The sequence below is a fragment of the Trachypithecus francoisi genome, unplaced genomic scaffold (assembly GCF_009764315.1).
Source record: "Trachypithecus francoisi isolate TF-2019V2 unplaced genomic scaffold, Tfra_2.0 Lachesis_group19, whole genome shotgun sequence".
Taxonomy (NCBI): Eukaryota; Metazoa; Chordata; class Mammalia; order Primates; family Cercopithecidae; genus Trachypithecus; species Trachypithecus francoisi.
This window is the reverse complement of record NW_022681464.1, coordinates 22,799,452-22,821,764: the sequence shown is the minus strand read 5'-3', so window position 1 is coordinate 22,821,764 and position 22,313 is coordinate 22,799,452. Positions and strand designations below refer to the sequence as shown.

The following is a 22,313-nucleotide window of genomic DNA, read 5'->3' as shown; positions in this document are numbered from 1 at the left end:
AATTAGTAAACAACGGTGAACTAAATTCCTCTAAGAGTTGCAGACCCATTAGAGAAAATTAAAAGAACTGAAGATCAAATTATGGGACAATTTGTGGGAAACCTGGAAGAGTTTTATCTAACAGGTAAAAAATGTCTTAATTAAAGCATTCAATTATTCTCTCCAAAAGACTTAGCACCTACTAAGCACAATAAAGGCCCTGAATTTCATGGGGCTTGACTAGAACACTAGGGTATAGGAGGAATCAACCAAGAATCTGGCCCTCATGCAGCTTATTTAGAATCCTAGGCACATTAATTTAAAATTGCCCTTTTATTTAATTACTTCCCTTAAAATTACTGAGTCGAGATGTCCATGACTGTGATTGAATTGAAGGTAAACTCCCTAAGGAAGCTTTAGAAGGCATGAGCTCTCTACACGGAGAGAAATCAGTGACTAACATTTTGCCCCACACCAGGAACTGCATCACATAATCTGTCACTGTCCAAATACAATTTTCTTTTTTTGTAAATGAGTCAGTCTCAAACCTCTGATTGCACCATTTCAAATGCAAATAATTCTCTTCCAACTGCCTCTTTACATTAGCTAAATGAAGTCATCAGTAACCAAAATTGGAGAAAATCTTAACACAACTGCCGTAAACAACTTTTAAAGTTTTATATCCCATAAGAATGAAACCGTTATGAGATAGTTAAGATTCATTAGAGATACCCACCCCTGGTATAACTCATATTCAAAAACAATAATACTTTCCCCCATAACCAATAGTGGTCAGAGCAAATTATAATCAAAGATAGATTTCTTGGAGGGTGATGATACCATTAGATTTAAGGAATTAAAAATACATGAAACTTTTGAGTTAATGAACAGGGTCCTTAACTGCTCATTTAATTCAAACAGCTGTTTGTTAATGCCCTAAGCAGTGTCATAAACTGTGAAAATACTGTTGAGTGCAAGACACTAGTTAATGCTATAAAGCAACACATGCTCTAATATTAAAAGGATTTAATGGGATTAATAGAGAATAAAACATTAACTCCCTATTATGATGTTTTAGAACCCAAGGGCAAATTCTGGCTAAAAAGGACTCTGGTTCTAAAACCACAAAAAGTAAACTCCAGCACTGTACAGCAAATCATGGCAATTTTATGCCCTTGAAAAAAAGTGGAACCCTGATAAGATCACATCTGTTCCAATCACATACTGGATAAAATCACTGTTTACTAAAGTCCTAAATAACTAAAAATGTGGAACCCCAACAGGATCCCATCTGTTAATGCTACAACTTGGATATGGTCCCATTAGAAAAATTCCATATAATAATGTTCCAGCAAAAAAAAAAAAAAAAAGTAAAGATTTTGGTTTTCATTTCATCAATTTTGTCTATAGACTTATATACTGGTTTTCTGCAAATATGCCACTATGTGATCCATAATGCATTTTCTTATGGGTAGTTGCTACAATTTTAACAGATCAGACAAAAGCTGATCCAAAATAACAGATTCTAGTCATTTTCTGAGTTTCAGGAATTTTAAGTCAATTTTTGTTCATTATTTCATTCTTTGCATTAGAGTCTATTTTCATAGAAAACTTACTGTTTCATATATTTCATAATATAAAAATTTTGTAATGTTCTTGTAAAGCATTTTAGCTATTTACAAGTACATCAAGAATTTTAATCCTGGATTAAATATGTGAGTTCACAATTCACAGAGAAATGGATTAATATTTAATGCTCTTTTGCAAGTGTAATATTTAACTTGGTAGCATAGCTAAATTTCATTTAGGACAGACTTATGTATTCAGATAGTTGTAAACGTAATTGTAAAGTCATTACCGAAGAGCAAGGATTTCTGGATTAAAAGAAAAAGTAAAGATAGTTTTGGTGAAATTGGTGAGATTAAATAATTTAAAATGTCTGTAAAAAATAGCAGATTGTAATTTTTGGAATATATCTTTTAACTACTGTAGTATTTTTCATTTTCTTAGAATACTATTAAAATGTAGATTTTCAGATTTTTCGTGTAAGCAAACATTTATAAAAGTTTTGTCACCATTTTATTGCAACCTTATGTGCTAGGCACTGTACTAAGTTATTATGTAGTTTGACTTAATATTAACAAAAACTACATGAGTATGTAGTATTGTTATAACTATTTTATACATAAGGAAACTAAGCCTCAGAGAGATAAAATAAATTCCCAAGGCTATTCAGCTAGCATATGATAAACTCAGGTCTAAAAACCAAGAGTATTAGGTTCCAAGCTCACGTTTAAACACACTGTGCTGTGCTGCCCCAAGGGGCATTCTCTTAGAAATCTCAAGAAATTAAGACTAATAAAAATCACTGTGTTTACTAATAACCGTGGCTGAGATTAATGCAAACATTTGACCTGGTTTGTCTCTGATATATTCTACTAGCAAGGAATACTTACTTCCTCTTATCAAGCTTAACAGGCCATCAGACAGGTAGGTGACACAGGCAGGCTAATATTTTGTCCCCTCTTCATTATGTTTTCTAGATGAACTGTGTGTTTCCTTTCCTCAGACAAAAAGGAATTACACAATTTATTACAATTTTCCCTTGCCCTGGCTGCCAGCAAATTTGAGCCTAAATTTAAATATTTATTCAACATTGATTTAGCTGGGATGGGGAAGGCACCAGCAAAAAGGCAGGCGCTTCATTCCCACTTCACATGCTATCTCCTTTACAAAACCAAGACAAAATTAAAATGTGCCTATTATATAAGGAGTTGAGTGTAGAGCTGTGAGCTAATGGAAGCCATATTTCCAAATTATTTCATTGATGTTTTATTGAATAGAATTTTAATGATAGAATTCATGATGATTAATTTTCTGTCTGAAAATATTCAAGAGAAAGTTAAAAGGTCATTTAAACTATCGATTACTGTAGGTGCTCTCAACTTTATTTCTGTATTAAATCAGTTTTCTATAATGCAGCACAGCTAAATTATATCAAGATAATGTATTGTAAATATAGCTATTAACTAGAAAAATGTTCCATTTTAAAATATTTGAATATTTGTTCATTATAAACTCATCAAAAGGAAAACTGAAAAAATCATGCCCAAGCAGAACTATGAAAGTAACAAAATTCAGAACAATAAAAGTGACAATTTCAAAATTAAAGTAATATTTTGTTATGGAAAAAGAAAAAAATTTTTAAAGTATCATATAGTTAATATAATTACTTTGAATTATGAATATAACGGTTTCTGAAATAATAAAGGCATGATTCTCTGTCTTTAATATACTTACTCACCAACATTATGCCATTTCTTGTAGGATTTAAACATTAAAAGAATATTTGTTGCACTGAATGATTGTTTCAGAGAAATGAATATGAACTTGGAAGAATTTTACTAGCTATATGTAAACTTCTGGCATGACTTAACCTTACTAAGCTTCAGTTTCCTTAACAGCAAATAACAATATAACATGAAACCACATTGGATGATATGACCTAGCCATGACAACCACTAAATATAATGCCTGGCCCAAGTCAGGTCATTTACAAATACCAACTTTTTATATCTCTAAATACATTTTATGACTCCTTTTGGGGCAAAACAGAAATATAAAATTCTTTGCCTTTTCTTTTTTGTCAAGGCTGCCCCAAAATTCAAAGTTATATTTGTTGTTGTTGTTAATGGTGGTGGGTTTTTTTGGTGCCACTTGTGTAGCTAAGACATCTCTCTCTTTTTAGAACTGCTCCTAGTCTCATTTTTTTTAATGACTTTTAACTTCCTGACCTCATCTACACTTTCATTGTGTAAATGGTCCTTAATGGGTTTATAAAAATTTAGCAGGGTGATAGATGAGTAAAGTGAGTATATTTTTATTGAATTATTCTGTGATAAATAAGTTGTTTTCTGTGGAAATACCTCCAGGAAGAAAAAAGAAAAAAAATTACGGTGAAATTAATTCACTGCATATTCTCTTTGAAATGTTTGAGTTAAAAATGACTTTTCAAGAATGTACTATACATGAAAGAATGTTTTCCTGTAATCTAAGAGAGGTTATGCACTATTGAAAGCAAATCATTGGTTTATTAATTAACCCTTCTTTCATTGACAAACATCTATATATTACATTGTTTTTTCTTTTGGTTAAAGCATTTATCAGGTTTTTTTTTTTCTTTAAAGACTGGGTTTCGAGTGTTTTAAATAATATTTGCACTTATAAAATTATCCATAGTTTAAATGAGTATTATTTATTAACAATCATATTTTAATAGGTAATTTAAAAGAAACTCCCTGTAAACAGCATTCATGAAAAACAAGGTGTAGGCTTTTCTTTTCATTTGAAATGGTACTTTTCTCTCAATATATAATATCTGTTTCTTCCTCTTTATTGTTAAGAACAACAAACACAATTTTTTCTAACTAGTGTTAATAATATACCATTAACAGAGTAATTCCACAAATAAAACTACAAATAGTATGTAAATAGTGGTGGCTTGCTGGAAAAATGCTTTTATAGTTTACTTTCCTATTTCTTTCATTACCAATTGTAATTTGTAATGATGATGTAGTCATATAGCAGAATTAAGAAAGAAAACTTTGCAACAGATTTCAATTCCCTAACCCTAAAAGTTGTTAAAGGCATTTTAATTTCCCAAGGCAAAAGAGACCATTGTATACAAGATTCTATTTGAAGTCTAACCTTATTAAAAAATAAAAACAACATTAAAGAAACCTATTCTCTATTTGGAGCAAGTGGAATTTATGTTAGTAACTCCAATTAACTCTAATGGGAGTTACATGAATAAATCTCAAAAGCACTGAGAAGAAGGAGTTTTGCCATTATAGGAAATTCAGAGAGAGCTCAGATACGATTTTATTTGAAGTGTTGAAATGTTATTGAAAACGTCTGTGAGAAATGGTCAATATGCAGAAAAATATTTTATATTTTGACAAAATGACTTTGTATGTTATTATGCAGTTAAATATATAGAATGTTATTAATCTTCTAATAGAATTTTTAAAGAAGTTTAATTTTTTTCTGATTCTAGTTTAAACTGAGGAATGAAGCCAGGTTTAAGAGAAAATACATAAATTTGATCATGCCTAACTAGTGTCCTCTAGGTTTCATAGAAAGAAATTAATAACTTTTCAGACTACTGTAAACATATCTATCCCTGAAGGCCTGCTGTGATATATGCTTTAACCTTTTTCTAAATTGAAACTGTCACTAAATCTTTCTTTAATCAATTTCCACAACAAGCATGTGAGGTATCTATTATCTTACAATTTTTTTATATATCAGTGATTAGAGAGTCTATTAATGACATGCCCAAATTGCCCAGTAAACTCTGTAGACAACTCATGAAGTCTTCTGAGCCCTAATCTCAGGTTCCAAGAAGCCACATTTCACAGGATCATTTTCCTTAGTGTATTTAAATATATGCCTATTTATGAATGGGAGTTTTCAAAGCAGCGATCGCAAGGCTGTATTCTTAGTTGTCTAAAAATTTCTGGGAAGTTTTCTTGTAATGATCAGAAAACATTAATTCAATTCTACTTTGAATAAAAATTAGATATCATATAATGAAATATGATGCCACTAGATTCAAGATTTTGAGATACATTTCTGGAAAAGAGTAGTTCATATGATGTCGGCAAAGAGGAAAATCATTAAGTAGGCTGAAATGATGATGATTTTGTCCCCTTAGATGCATATTAGACTTAAGCTAATCAATTATGCATGCAATTACAAAAGAAAACAAAAAAAATTAAGGAACATATGCAAAATGCTAGAAACTCATAGATCAAAGTTTGCACCTAAGCAGTAAGTTATCAACAATAATTATATAATAATTTTAGGTCTCCAGGAATAGTAATTTTAGAACCTATAAATCTATTATTATTTTTTAATATTCTATTCACACATATGCTTTTAAAAATATTCCTATTATGCTTAAGGAGTACCTTTTCCATATTTTATGAATGTTCATAATTGGGGGTTAGTATAATTGAAAATTACTTTATGAGGAGATCGTGTCCAACATCTGCTTAGATCGCAGGCCTATTTCAACATGTGACTGCAAATAGCAGTTGTAAAAAGAGTAATTACAAGCTTGCATCCCAAATTATCTCAAATGTTTTGAGAAATTTCATAATAATGATCAGGAAATTTATTACAATTGAGAAGAATTAATAGTAGCTACAGAATGTTCACTATTAGCTACTGAAATACGTAATTTATTCTATCTACATATAAGGGTTACATTTTCATAGCTGAGTTTTAAGAAAATGGCCACTGCTTTCAAAAGAAGATTTGTGTTTTTAAATCTTGTATTAGAAATGACCAAAATGTCCCTTTGTTTCCCCCACGCCATTTTTCCTTCCTTTTTTCTTTCCTTCTAATATTTATTAAACAGCACATAAGTATCAGATTGTATAATCTCTATTTAGGATAAAAACTTGTTCCTAGTTTAATGTACATGTGAAAGACTGAGTTTTCACACAGAAGTTTCTCGGTCATTAGCAGAGGAGAAGATAGCAGCGTGGTCAGATCAATTAGGACTTCTTGGTGGCAAACCAATGAGCAAGTGCTGTTTTTCACAAATGAACAAAAGATATTCCTTAATTATTCAGTTCATAATTTGTAGTGTTCTAATTCAGTATTTCATTAGACCTAAAACTAAACTGATATTCCATTAAAATGGAATATTAAAAAAGGGAGCAGTATTTCAGAAAAAAATAAAATCAAAATGCATTGTTGTAAATAGAATATTTATCAGTTGCCCTAAATGCTGAACTGAAGTTATAATCTTTGTCTAAGTGATATAGAAATATAAGTTGAAGTGAAGATGAAGGTGAAAATGTTTAAAATATTTATTAATTTTGTCACTAATAATAAAGAAGAGCACCTTGGATTTATTGGCATACTAAAAGTTAAACTTGGAAAAGGCAATTTGCATAGGTAATGTTAAATTTAAAATTTTGTTTCATTAAAAATATAATGGTCAAGGTTTTGGTAAATCAATATGCAAAGCTTAGTAAGATCATTTAGATGGCACATAAAAAATAATGTATTTTACAAGGAGACATAAAATATAAATTAAAATTTGATTTTTAAGTATCATGCAGCAACATATCAAAAATCAATTTGACCTATCTAGTACTAGATGCAAAAAAGAAACTATTCCAGATTTTGCTGATACAAAAGTAACTATCACCACACAATTACATAGAATTACATAGAAATACATACAGTTAAGAGAAGAAAGTAAAAATCACAAACTGATAACCACCTGTAACTGGTCTAGTCTGTTTCACATTGTCTTTTTTGCATGTAGCTATCTTTGATTGCGTGAGCAGTTTCACCAATGCTATTGAATGAACTTGTTTTGAACTTTGCATGATTCGTTTTAAAAATCTGCCTAATTACAACAATTTTTGGGTAGCCCATCTAGCTTGCTGATGGGAAGAATAGGGCACTGACCCTGACATTTAGCCTGTGTGACAGACTGACTCTTGGTCTGCCCTGCAAGGTTTCCCACATCCTTCTTCTGGTAATAGACACAGATTCTTGTTTACAGAGGCTGTGATCCAGTGTAATTGATTTTTGTTGTCTATTATAGCAAACTTGAAAGATCCCTTTATAATTTATATGCCAGTCTGTACAAATGACTGTTTTATAAATCTGGCAAATAAGATAAAAAAACTCGCCATGAGGAAGGGGAAAAATCTGATCCTGGGTTGTTATTTTGGAGAACAGGTTCAAGGCAGAGGCTGACCCTGCCTCCGTGGGACCCTGAGCAGGCAGAGGGGAAATGACTATGTAGAGCTTAAACAAAAAGAGCTGAGAAGCCAGAGAACTGAATGTTGGCAGAGAACTGACCTACCGTGGTGTGGAACAAATGTATCCAGGCTTAATATGGTGAAATGACATGTTCCCTCTCTCCCCATATACCATGAAAAACTACTAAAAGAATAGCAGATCATGGGACTCCAAGTATTGGTGACTGCCTTGCTAAGTATGGAGTCAGAAGGTATCTACCTCTGACTTCAGGAATGCTTATTTTCCATAATGACACTATGAGGTAGCAGAAGCACTGGAGAGCTCTCCAGGGAATGAGTCAGATTTCTAATTTCCCCTCTGCTGGGTGAGAATAACTAGAGTTGATTACTTGGCTTAAGTATGAAGCTTTTGGGAACAAGGGTCAATATTGGACTTAGCAATAGAGCAACAGGGACCCTAGGGACAGAAGAATAACATATGTGTGGCCCATAGGATAAAGACTAGGGGTCATTTAATTTGACTGTTAAAAGAAGTTTGACCTCATTTTGGAAACAACACATACTGTTTAACTCAATTTGCAAATTTCAAGTTTGGTAAAATTTAATTTTACATTTTTTATTTGGTGCTATCCTATTTTTCTAAAAATAACTTGGTCTCAATAATCTTGAAGACACATATTATTGAAGAACATTTTTCACTCTATGTCATATAATTTGTTGTAGAAGAGTCAAGAGGCCAGTGAAAAAAATGGAAAGAAATTTAAAAAATTATCTATGTGATCTATTTCTTCATTAATACATAATTGTTAAGCACCTATTAGGTGCCAAGATATCTCTTAGGGGTTGAGGCCATAGTAGTGAGCAAGTGAACAAACAGGCAATATCCCTGACCCCATATCAATGTAAATATAATTTAAGAGGCATAATTAAAATAACATAATTTTGCTTTGTCCAATGTAAATCAGAAAGAGTTAAGAGAGTGAGAGCCAGAGAGAAGAAAGACAAAGAGATCAACCTGGAAGTTTGAAATATTCCTACTTCTGCTCCAATACAAATAAATGATGAAAGAAATCAAAATGTTAGTCCCTCAATGGAACATATTTCATTAATTTATTCAGTTCATTCGCATTCATTAAGCATCTATTATGCATTGTCATTGTCATGCAAACACTTTTTAAAAAGCAAGTAATATATTGTTTTTCTATAGTTTGAACTGATCTCATAAAATGCAGTCTAAGGCATAACAAATGATTGCATAAGGAATTAAGTAAAAAAGAATACTCCTAAATAGGTTAATATTAATACTAATGTAAATTTTTTATTTTAGCAATTGTGTATTTACACCATTATAAATTTCTACAACCATCAGTTCTACTCTTTGAAGAGAACCTAGTCTATCTGAGCTGACGTTTGTTCTATGTCTGCAAAGACTCAAAGCCTTCCCATGTTTTATCTAAGTAACTTTGTTTTATGTTCTATTTATACTTCATAAATCCATTATAAGCCCATCTGGAAAAGCAATTATTTCCAGGCATCAACTAATTTACTAGACTTCCTTCTCAATGGATATGTGGTTTCTACTTTAGACAACCAATTTCCATAGCAAATCAGGTGGATTTAGTTTCCACATCCCTGTTTATACATAAGCTAAATTAAGAATGTTACCATCACAGACATAGCTACTGGCCAAATAGAAGGTGCAAGACTTGGAAGTCACAATCACACAGGCAATTAGTGGAAACCATATCCAGAGTTTAGTTCCCCTGTATTTTGCTCCAAGGCTTTGTTCCTATGTAAGGCTACAATTCAACAGCTCTGTAATTCAACAGTGTAATAGAAAGTGGACAAGGTGAACATTTAGGATATATTCTTTAGCCATTTTTTATGTAAGCCACTTAATCGCAAGGAATTTGAAGTTGCACATCTATAATACGGAAAAAATAATGCCTCGCCTAGTCTCACATGAGTTCAAATGGGGAAATTTATGTGAAAGGTATAAAGGTATTGTCATTTACATCCACCAAACATTATTGATAAATGTGAAGCCTCGGTGTATAAATGTTAGGTTCTGTTATGCTAGCATTCTAAACTTCCGAGAAATATCCAGTTGCTGAAGATCAGTTACTTAATTCTTTGCATGTCAGCTACTTATTAATGTTTATGTATATCTACATGAGAAAGGACAGAAGAACTTTATATTTGCATTGTGAGGTATAAATAAAACCCTTGTTTTTTCTGCATTAAAAAGGTGGAGATTTAAGAGTAAAAATAATTATATAAAGAGTTTGACAGAAGTACCCATAGCATGTAGCAGTAAAACATGAAACAGCTCAATAATGTGATATATATGTGTGTTTGTGTGTGCATGTGTGTGTGTTTATGTGTGTGTATTTGTGAATGTGTCCATATATATGTGCATGTGTTTGTATATATGTGTATATATACAATATTCAGTATTTAGATACTATACTGAAGATTATCAAAGCTTGAATGAAGTCATTCAGACTCGTCTCAATTCACTTTTACCATTATTACACCAAAGTATAGAAAATATATAAATCAAAAACAACATGCTTTATAAACACTTTCCAAAATATTTAAGTAGAATCACAACATTTGTTTATATACCAAATAATTAATTTGCCCCAAATCACATGACTCTGGAGGGAAGACAGGATTTATCTCCCTCTATAGCCAGTTGTTGTTGGTCAACTGTATATATAAATAATTTTACAGATTCAATGCAATCCCTATAAAAATACCAACAGCATTTTTCACATAAATAAAAAAAAAAATCCTAAAATCCTTATGGAACCACAAAAGACCCTGAATAGCTACAGAAATCCTAAGCAAAAAGAAGAAAGCTGCAGGTAACACATTACCTGATGTCAAAATATATTATAAAGCTATAGTAAACAAAAAAGCATGGTACCAGCATAAAAACTGACACATATTCAAGTGGAACAGAATAGAGAACCCATAAATTAATGCATTTACAGCCAACTGATTTTTGACAAAGGTGCTAAAAACATACAATGGGGAGAAAGCCTCTTCAATAAATGCTACTGAGAAAACTGGGTATCCATCTGCAGAAGAATAAAACCTGACTCCTACCTCTCATTAAAAAAACTCAAAAATGAATTGAAGACTTAAATATAAGACCTGAAATTATCAAATTACTGGAAGAAAACAGGGGAAATGCTTCAGGATGTTGGACTGGAAAAAGATTTTTGAATAAGACTTCAAAAGCACAGGCAATAAAAGCAGAAATAGGCAAACTGGATTCTGTCAAACTAAAAAGCTTCTGCACAAAATTTAAAAAAACAAAAAAGAAAACACTCAACGGAGTCAAGAGACAACCCTCAGAGTGAGAGAAAATATTTGCACACCATTCATCTGATAAGGAATTCATATCCACAGTATATAAGGAACACAAATAACTCAACAGCAAAAAACAAATACTTTGTTTAAAAAATAAACAAATGATCTGAATAGACCCTTCACAAAGGAATACATACAAATGGCCAACAAGTATTTTTAAAAATACGCAGCATGCTGGGCGCAGTGGTTCACGCCTGTAATCCCAGCACTTTGGGAGGCTGAGGCGGGTGGATGACAAGGTCAGGAAATCGAGACCATCCTGGCTAACATGGTGAAACCCCATCTCTAATAAAAAATACAAAAAAATTAGCCAGGCGTGGTGGCGGGCGCCTGTAGCCCCAGCTACTTGGGAGGCTGAGGCAGGAGAATGGCGTGAACCGGGGAGGTGGAGCTTGCAGTGAGCCGAGATCGCACCACTGCACTCCAGCCTGGGTGATACAGCAAGACTCCGTCTCAAAACAAAACAAACAAACAAAAAAAATACGCAGCATCACTAATAATCAGGGAAATGCAAATCGAAACCATCATGAGATATCCCACTCCAGTTAAAATGGCCATTATAAAAAAGAAAAAACAAACATACATAAATAAAATACAAATAAATAAATAAATAATAAATCCTGTGAGGATGTAGAGAAAGAGGAACTCTTACAGTTTGTGGGAATGTAAATTAGTACAGCTACCATGGAAAACAGTATAGAGGTTTCTCAAGAAACTAAAAACATAAATACCAAATGATCCAGCAATTCCACTACTTGGTATATATACAAAGGAAAGGAAGTCAGTATGTAGAGGAGATATCTACATTCCCATGTTTATTGCAGCACTATCCACAATAAACAATATATGGAATCAACCTAAGTGTTCCTCAACAAAAGAATGGATAAAGAAAATGTGGTAATTACGCGTAATGGAATATTATTCAGCCATAAAAATAAGGAAATCCTGTCATTTGCAGCAACATCGATGAACATGGAGGACATTTTATTACATATAAATAATTAGGGTTTTAGAAGTATATTCAGGGCCGGTTGTGGTGGCTCATACCTGTAATCCCCAGCAGTTCGGGAGGCTTAGGTGGGTGCGTCGCTTGAGCTCAGGAGTTTAGAGATCAGCCTGGGCAACATAGGAAGACCCTATCTTTACCAAAAATATGAAAAATTAGCTGAGTGTGGTACGTGCCTGTAGTCCCAGCTACTCAGAGGCTGAGGTGGGAGGATTCCTTGAGCCCAGGAGCTGGAGGTTGCAGTAAGCCAACATCCCGCCACTGCACTTCAGACTAGGTGACAGAAGGAGACCCTGTCTCATAAAAAGGAATAAGGAAGGAAGGAAGGAAGGAAGGAAGGAAGGAAGGAAGGAAAGAAGGAGGGAGGGAGGGAGGGAGGGAAGGAAGGAAAGAAGGAAGGAAGGAGGGAAGGAAATATGTACAGTAAGTCTTCACTTAACATCATAGATTCTTGGAAACTGTGACTTTAAGCTAAAGGACACATAACAAAACCATTTCTTTCTCATTAACGTTATATCAAAACAATCTTGAATAAAATGACATTTATTCAAGCACGTGCTGTATGTTATTTCACTTAAAGTCACAGTTTTCAAGAACCTATTTATGCCATTAAATGAGGACTTACTATATAGTCACATTTTTTGATAAAATAAAAATTTCTCATTTAATATTCACAAACTCATTTGGTTTTCATAAATTGCTTTCTTTCATTGGTCTCCATATAATGTGAATTTAAATTAATGCAATCATAATATCCATACTTTTTTGCCAACTTTTTTTTTCAATTATTTTTGGGATGTTATTAAATAAAAATTCCAACTCCTTTAGTAGACAGCAATATAACATCAGTAAAATATATGTTAAATAAAAGTTAAAATTGACAAACATGTCTAAGAAAATGGAAATACAGCTAATGTCTTGGAATTTATAAGTTATATGTAAAGTTAAAATACAGCTCTAAAGATCTGATAGAAAAATCATACAATAGTAATGGTTAATGATTTCATATTTAACAATAACATCGTAGAAAGCTTCAAATTATTATAAATACAGCAACACAAATATAAAGAGTCAATGAATATTTACAGGTGGAATTTTTAAAGTTCCTTTGAAAGATAACAAAACTCCATTTTAAAATGTTATTTATAACACAAAACCATGCAAAATAACTGCTTTTAAAAATTTTTTATTTTTATTTTAAGTTCCAGGGTACATGCGCAGAAGTGTAGATTTGTTGCATAGGCAAACATGTGCCATGGTGGTTTGCTGCATCTATCAACCCATCACCTATGTATTAAGCCCAGCATGCATTAGCTCTTTTTCCTAATGCTCTCCCTTCCCCACCCCACCTCCCGACAAAATAACTGCTTTTAATTAACCATCTGCAAAATGGTAAACTACTTAGGCAAAGATCCAAATTCATCCTAAAGTGTTTTCATTTTACATTCATATAAACAAATAATTCCAAAGGGAATAAAAGTACTTCATATTCTAAGAATTATAATATCTATGTTATGCAATTTGATAAAGCCAATAAATCCCAGTGGTTTAGTCTCCCCTGAAAACCAAGATGTCCTTCTTAGATGTCCTTTAACAATAGTTACCAAGATCTCTTCTTAGAATTAAAATCAAGGCCCTTTATGTGTATATATATCTGTGTCATCTGTCAACTCTTACTGCAATTTTACACGTCTCTTATGGCAAACTGCTCTCTCTACAAGTACTGTCCTACAGCAAACATTTATAAGACAATCTTTCTGAATTTGTGCTCTGGAAGCAAAGAACTCTAAGTAACCCTCAATAGACTGGGGCAAGAAAAGATTATTTTTTAGGCTATTAAAACTGGGTCACATATATAAATTTAAGCATAAATTTTCTTTTCAATGTTCAAACCAAATCTTTCCCTTAAGAGGGTTTCCATGGAGGATTCTACTTATATTCTAATTTTGGTATCCATATGCTTGCCTCTGTGACTTTGTACACCAACCAAATGTATTTAGCTTTTATTCTGAGGGTTACAGAAGCCATTAGAGTTTTAAGCAAGAGCATGAGCATGGTATTTTTTAAATTATCACAGTCATGCAATGAATGGATTCTAGGAGTAGGCACTAGTGGAAACAGGGTCTAGGATAGTAGCAGAAAAGAACTGTTTTGATTAATGAAATATGGCAGTAGACATCTAAATTTTAATAACTGTGTTATTTTATAACCTTTAATCAACAGATATTGAAATGTAGATACTATTATATTAGGGCTTTTCAAATTTGAATTACAGAAGACAACTCAATAGTAGGAAAACAATGGACAAGACTTGAAATGACATTTATCAAGTGAAGACATACAAACGACCAGCAAGAACATGAAAAAATGCTCAGCATCACTAGCCATTGCGGAAATGTGAATTAAAATCACAATGGGATTATCTGTCACCTCAAATCTGTTAAAATGACTTATATCATAAAGATGGAAGATCCTTGGTGAGGATGTGGAGAAAAGAGAACCATTGCACACTGTTGGTGGTAATGTAAATCGGTAGTCACTGTGGAAAACAGTATGGAAGTTCTTCAAAAACTAAAAATATAATTACCACATGATCCAGCAATACCACTTCTGGGTATACATAAAAAGGAATTAAAATATGTCAAAGGGATATCTGCACTCTCATGTTCATTATAGCATTATTCACATTAGCCAAGTTATGTAATAAGTCTAAGAGCCCATCAATAGATCAACGAATAAAGAAAATGTGGCATATATACACAATGGAATACTATTAAGCCTTTAAAAAAAGGAAATTTGTCATTTGTTATAATATGGATGAACATGGAGGATTTTATACTAATGAAGTAAGTCAGGCACAGGAAGATACTGCATAATCTCACTTACATGTGGAATCTAAAATAGTTGAATTCATAAAAGTAGAGAGTGGAATGATGGTTACCAGGAGCTGGAGGTGTGGGAAGAGAGGGAATGGGTGTTGCTGGTCAAACAGTACAAAGCTTCAGATACAAGGAGTATGTTTTGAGATCTACTGCACAGCAGGATGATTAGTGTCAATATTAATTTGTTGTATATTTCAAAATAACTAAGAGAGTACATTTCAAATGTCTCACCACAAAAAAAAGTACATGAGGTGATGGATATGTTAATTAGCTTAATTTAATCATTCCATGTTGTTTACATTTATCAAAACATCATATTGTACCACATAAAGGTATACAATTCTGATTTGAAATTTAAAATAATATTCAAAAAATAAAAAATAAGTGTTACAAAAATAAGGAAAAAAGAAAAGGGCATCTCCACCTCATGAGGTACAGGTATTACTATTACAACTTCCAGATGGTCAATTAGCCTGCACCGAGGGAGAAAGTAACAAGTAGGTCTCACCTCCCAGTCTTTTCCTCAGTGCCCCCTCCATACAACACCAGTAAGACATGGCTCCTGCTTGGAGGACTGCTTATAGCTGCCTAGAGTACTAGTGAATTTAATAGAAAAGAAAAATGTGATATTCAACTAGTTACCCAATGCATAGCACAGGTAGTAACTGCTTAAGAAGATCAGATTTAAAAGATAATCTTTATTTATTGCAAGTCAAGGGCTTTACTTCATTTCATTCATAATTTAATATTGGCCCAATTTAAAACATGATATATCCAAGATTCATAGAAGTCAAACTTGGGCAAGTTTATAAAACTAGTGCATATCATCTTTAAACCCAATTTTGTCTGACTCCAAAGCCCTTTTTCCAATCATGGCATGATATCAGTTTCACCGGAAGGAGTAGTTAGTTGCCTTGAAGTGGTACAGTCCCCTAATCTTCAATAGGAGATAGTGAAAAGTTCGGATTTTCGTAAACAAGACAAAGAAGGGAAGGAATTTCAGTGATATGGTTTGGCTGTGTCCCCACCCAAATCATATCTTGAATTGTAACTCCCACAATTCCCACAGGTCATAACAGGAACTCAGTGCGAGGTGACTGAATTACAGAGACAGGTCTTTCCTGTGCTGTTCTTGTAATATTGAATGAGACTCATTAGATCTGATGATTTTAAAAATGGGAGTTTCCATGCACAAGCTCTCTCTTTGCCTGCTGCCATCCGTGTAAGACATGACTTGCTCCTCCTTGCCTTCTATCATGATTGTGTGGCCTCCCCAACCATGTGGAACTATAAGTTCATTAAGTCTCATTTTCTTCCCAGTCTCTAGTATGTCGTTATCAGCAGCATGAAAACTAAAACAGTAAGTTGGTACTAGTAGAGTGGGGTGTTGCTGAAAAGATACCCAAAACGTGGCAGCGACTTTGGAACTAGGTAACAGGCAGAGGTTGGAACAGTTTGGAGGGTCCAGAAGAAGACAGGAAAATGTGGGAAAATGTGCAACGTCCTAGAGACTTGTTGAATGGCTTTGACAAAAATGCTGATAGTGATATGAACAATAAGGTCCAGGCTGAGGTGGTCTCAGATGGAGATGAGGAACTTGTTGGGAACTGAAGCAAAGGTGACTCTTGGCATATTTTAGCAAAGAGACTGGTGGCATTTTGCCTCTGCCCTAGAATTTGGGGAACTTTGAACTTGAGAGAGATGATTTAGGGTATCTGGCAGAAGAAATTTCTAAGCAGCAAAGCATTCAAGAGGTGACTTTGGTGCTGTTAAAGGCATTCAGTTTTACAAGGGAAGCAGAGCATAACAGTTTGGAAAATTTGCAGCTTGACAATGCAAAAAGAAAAACCCATTTTTCTGAGGAGAATTTCAAGCCTGCTGCAGAAAGTAGCATAAGTAATGAGAAGCCAAATGTTAATCCCCAAGACAATGTCTCCAGGGAATCCCATCACAGGACTGGAGACCTAGGAAGAAAAACTGGTTTCATGGGCCAGGCCCAGGGTTCTCATGCTGTGTAAGCCTAGGGACTTGGTGCTCTGTGTCCCAGCTGCTCCAGCTGTGACTAAACAGGCCAAGGCACAGCTCTGGCTGTGGCTTCAGAGGGTGTAAGCCTCAAGCCTTGGCAGCTTCCATGTGGTGTTGACCCTGCGGGTACACAGAAGTCAAGAATTGAGGTTTGGGAACCTCTGCCTAGATTTCAGAGGATGTATGGAAACACCTGAGTGTGCAAGCAGAAGTTTGCTGCAGGGGTGGGGCTCTCAGGGAGAACCTCTGCTAGAGCAGTAGAGAAGGGAAATGTGGGGTCAGAGCCCCCACAATGAATCCCTATTGGGGCATCACCTAGTGGAGCTGTGAGAAGAGGGCCACCATCCTCCAGACCCCAGAATTGTAGATCCACCAACAGCTTGTACCGTGTGCCTGGAAAAGACACAGACACTCAACAGCAACCTATGAAAGCAGCTGGGAGGGAGGCTGTACCCTGCAAAGTTGTAGGGACGGAGCTGCCCAAGATCATGGGAACCCACCTCTTGCAACAGTGTGACCTGGATGTGAGACACGGAGTCAAAGGAGATCATTTTGGAGCTTTAAGATATTACTGCCCTGCTGAATTTCGGACTTGGATGGGACGCATAGCCCCTTTGTTTGAAAAAATTTGTCACGCTAGGAAAGGCTGTATTCACCCAATGTCTGTACCCTCATTGTATCTAGGGAATAACTAACTTGCTTTTGATTTTACAGGCTCATAGGAGGAAGGGACTTGCCTTGTCTCAGATGAGATATTGTACTGTGAACTTTTGAATTAATACCAAAATGAGTTAAGAATTTGGGGGACTGTTGGGAAGGCATGATTGGTTTTGAAATGTCAGGACATGAGATTTGGATGTGCCAGGAATGGAATGATATGGTTTTGCTATGTCCCACCCAAATCTCATCTTGAATTGTAATTCCCACAATTTCCATGTGTCATGGGAGGAATCCCATAGGAGGTGATTGAGATACGGGGGCGAGTCTTTCCTGTGCTGTTCCTGTGATAGTGAATGAGTCTCACAAGATCTGATGGTTTTTAATATGGGAGTTTCCCTGAACAAGCTCTCTCTTTGCCTGTTGCCATCTATGTAAGACATGACTTGCTCCTCCTTGCCTTCTGCCATGATTGCGAGGCCTCTCCAGCCATACTGAACTGTAAGTTCATTAAACCTCTTTTCATTCCTAGTCTTGGGTATGTCTTTATCAGCAGCATGAAAACAGACTAATACATCCAGAAAGAAGAAAAGGTACGGGCAATTTAAATTCAGAAAAGCACATAGAAGGGAGACACGGAAACAAATACATTCTTCGGAGCAGGTGATAGAGATGGGCTACTTATAGTTAGTTATTGCCATTTTAGCTATGTTCTGGTCACTAAGATGCCAATGGACATGGTAAAAATCTATCTCTGGCCTAGCCCCCAAACATATTCTGCAAAATCCTCTACACTCTTTCTTCTTCTTCCTGCAGATCAGAAGCAGAAGAGCTATCTGGGGAGACCAACGACTTGGAAAAGACAAAACTAAAAGCTAAACAGAACCTGGATCTCTGAAAGAACACTGCTCACTGCTCAATGTTAGCCATATTGGACATTTTCAGCAAGAAACAAACATTTATTTACTTATACTTAGTAAAACTTGGGTCATTTTGTTTTAGCTTCTAGAATTATTTATCCAAAAACAAAACAAAACAAAAAAACACAAAGAGGAAAGTTTCTCTCGGGAAGAAGTGAAGTTAGGGCATGTTAGACTCTATGGGTCAGCTCCTCCCACATGTTTCCAATCCTCTTCTTCCTTTCCTAGATTAACTTTAGATGCACTTTCCCTTGGAATTAATGCTGATCATGAGACAACATTCTGGTCAATGAGATGCCAATGTAAGTTTCATGAGCGTGTCCCTTCCCCATTTCCCCACCTCCCTTCTTCTTGTTTGCAAGAGGATGTGATACCCAAAATTTCAGCAGCCATATAATAACTCTGAGGGAAAGGCCAAGAGAATCTCAGAGATGTTAGTTCTAACATTATTGACCCGCTGTACCAACCCCAGCAAATGCTCACCTACAGACACCTATAAATATTTAAACAACGGACAAATAATAAAAGCCTATTCTTTAAACTACAGTTAAACAGGTGTTTGGGTATTTGCAGCTGAACATGACTGTAATCAAGACAGAAGTGAATGAAAAACGTGTTTCTCAACTGGGGTAATTTTGCCTTTCGCTTATCTGTGCAAAATTCCTAGAGACTTTTCAGTGGTCACAACTGGAGGAATGTTACTGGTGTCTAATGTGTCTTGCCTGCAGTGCACAAGAAAGTCCTTCATGACAAAGGCTTGTCCAGCCCGAGATGTCAGTTGTGCCAAGGATGAGGGATCTCCATACTGTAACATGGAAAGCCTCTGCTTGGTATTAGAAGGTGCCATTACTTCTTTTTTATGTCATTCTATGCCACTGCGGAATTTTGAACAATACAGTATCATGAATACAATGAGGAAGACAGAAGAGTAAACTGGGGTTTTACATAGAATGGATGACTAGAAAAGGAGTAATGGAAAGTAGCAGTCTAGAGCGCGGATGTCTAAATCTCAGAAATCCAGTTAAGAATTTGATTATTAGAACCTGATTGTTGGTGGATGGGGAAGTAGAAAGGAAGGGAAAATTCATGATTTATTAGGAAAGAATTTGATAACAGAAAGAAAGAAGTAAGTGATATTAACAGAATTCAAGCAGATGTATCAAGACAGGATATTGGGCCTATAGAATTATAATAAACATTTTTATGAAAAAAAGCAGGCATTTCACCATTTATTTTAATTTTTGCAAACAAATAAATATCCTAAAACAGAGAAAGAAGAATATCTAAATATTAGGCTGATGCAAAAGTAATTGTGGTTTTTGCCATTGAAAGTAATGGAAGTAATAGAAAATCTTATTTTCCCCTTATCCCCTGAGCTGCGTGGGAGTGTTAGAGGGAGTTACACAAGAAATTTCAAGGTATCTGCATTTTTTAACAAAAGCATAATATATTTATCATGTAAAATTTAATGATAAGTTATTCTCCTTATTAAAATATCACTATATTCTTCCACAGGTTACAGAAAACATGGCACAAAGAAAAGAGCACAGTATTAAGATTAGAGAAAAGAAAGCAGAATTGTTGAAAGACTCAGAGAGGGATATAGAAAACCCTTTTCCTCATTAAGAAGCAAAGCAGGCAGTTAGCATTGTGCAGAGTTTATTGGGCAAAACAGTCATCACAAATAATATGTTTTAATTGAATTTTGGAAATGAAGATAAATACAGAGTTTGAGACCATCACACTGGAAAGTATCTTTTCAGTGAAGAAGAGTACAACACAAGAATTTTCTTGAACATATACACAGAAGCATCACAAAACCTAGAAGCAGAATATAAATAAAAACTGAAGACTATTTTCGTGGTTATACTTGGCTATGTGTTCTCATCACATTGTGAGTTAGGAGGAACTGGATATTATAAATGTAGCCACTGAATACCCTCTGCTGTACCTCTATATTTTTGTTGTAAATAGATTACGACTAAATAAGTGTTATGCAAATGCATAGAGCTATCATTCATGGTGCAGCTTCAACTTTGGTAGGATTCCATTGTTTTCATGAAGTCTGTAGTGAAGTAATGTTCCCTAATATTATTATATAGAGATATTTGAAGTGGGTAGACCTCGTATGAACAACAGATAAGTGTGGTTGGTTATAAGTGTATTACAAAACCAGATTTCAGCAAAGTAGCAGCCTTGTGGTATATTAGTGTAAAAGTTTCATTCTTTTCTGAGGATATTTGTTCATAAAGCTTTATAAAACCGAAGTATTAACATGTTTATCAGAATTTCTTTCATTTCCTATATTCTCTATATAGAAAAATCTACCACATACTGTAAACCAGAGGATTCTTTTTACCATAAGTTTAGATCTTGTATTAGGGCTCAGTAGAAAGGATACCTACTTAGAAATGCTTCTGAGCCAATTTTACTGATTAAAATAAATATCAGTGACTCCTACACAGACTCAGGAACATGCTATAAATTTGCTTTACTGCACCACCTTTGAGTTTTTATCTAATGTGTGACAAATCCCAATAGATTATATTTTGTAGATGATATTCTTCCCTATCAAAATTATACTATATTGAGGGCAGAGTTTTATTCAATTAGATAGAGGATTCAAGTTGCTCTCCAACTACCCGCAAGCATCCTGAAAGTTAAATAGCTTGTTTCTCCTCAAATGAAAGACTTAACTAAAATAAGCAGTATGAACCACCTCCAACTGTGAACTAATTAAAGACAATTCCCTTTCAAGGTTTTCTCACTAGCTGTCATTTGTGATTTTATTTTGCTTTCCTTAAATTTGTCCTATTTTACATGCCTGCTCCTTCTAGGATTTATTCTTAAGTGGCACAGTATTTTAATATTGTGACATTGAAATGTCAGCAACATTATAATGGGTCATACTTTAATATTAAGCTCTTTACAAATTATAAAACAAGTGTTAAAGATATTATAAGATTATAGTGCTAGCAGAAGCAGCTTGATTCAATGAATAGGTGAGTTTCTCTTTTTTCAAGCCTATTGTCATGTCCGGAAGAGGAACAGAAGGAAGCGACTGACCACGGCTGCCCCTAAACTATAAGCTTTGTTCCCTTCATAATCTCAGTTCCTTATGCGCTACTTCCAGTTATGCTGCCAAATTTCTAATGTTGAAAAGGCTGAAGGAAATAATTGTAGAAGTAATTTCAGGACAAAATGAAATCTAAAAATCATATTCGGCTTTAAAATGTCTAAATAATAGAAAAGTCAGCAGAATAAAAATAATGCCTGAAGAAATGTAATGAAAAGACTCAAGGAAGAAAATTGGAACTCAATAGAGGAGCAGTATTTTTCCTAGAATAACAGTGCCATGAATCACCTAGTGGTCTATTGACCAAGATCACCATTTTCTTATCACTTCCTATGAAATTTCTTTCAAAGGCTATCAGTAATTTATTGATAACACAAGGACTAGGCAAATATATTTAAAATAATGTGTATGCATTACTTCTCTCTAACCAGCATCCATAGTCTTCCTCCTAGTGTTCAAAGAATCTCCTTATTTTGATGGTCAAGATTTGCAGTTTTATATCTGATAATCATGAGCTTAATTTCCAGACATCTAACCATTCTTGATTTAAAATACTTTTAAAAAGGTTTGGACTAATTATTTCAAGAATTAGTTTGA

The 22,313-nt window shown here is 34.3% G+C and overlaps 1 protein-coding gene across 3 annotated transcripts in view; it reads right to left on the bottom strand.

Annotated features, from left to right (window-relative positions):
* Nucleotides 1-22,313, bottom strand: part of CCDC178 (coiled-coil domain containing 178) — a 477,586-nt gene that overhangs the window by 218,209 nt on the left and 237,064 nt on the right. The gene's annotated exons all lie outside the window — the stretch shown is intronic.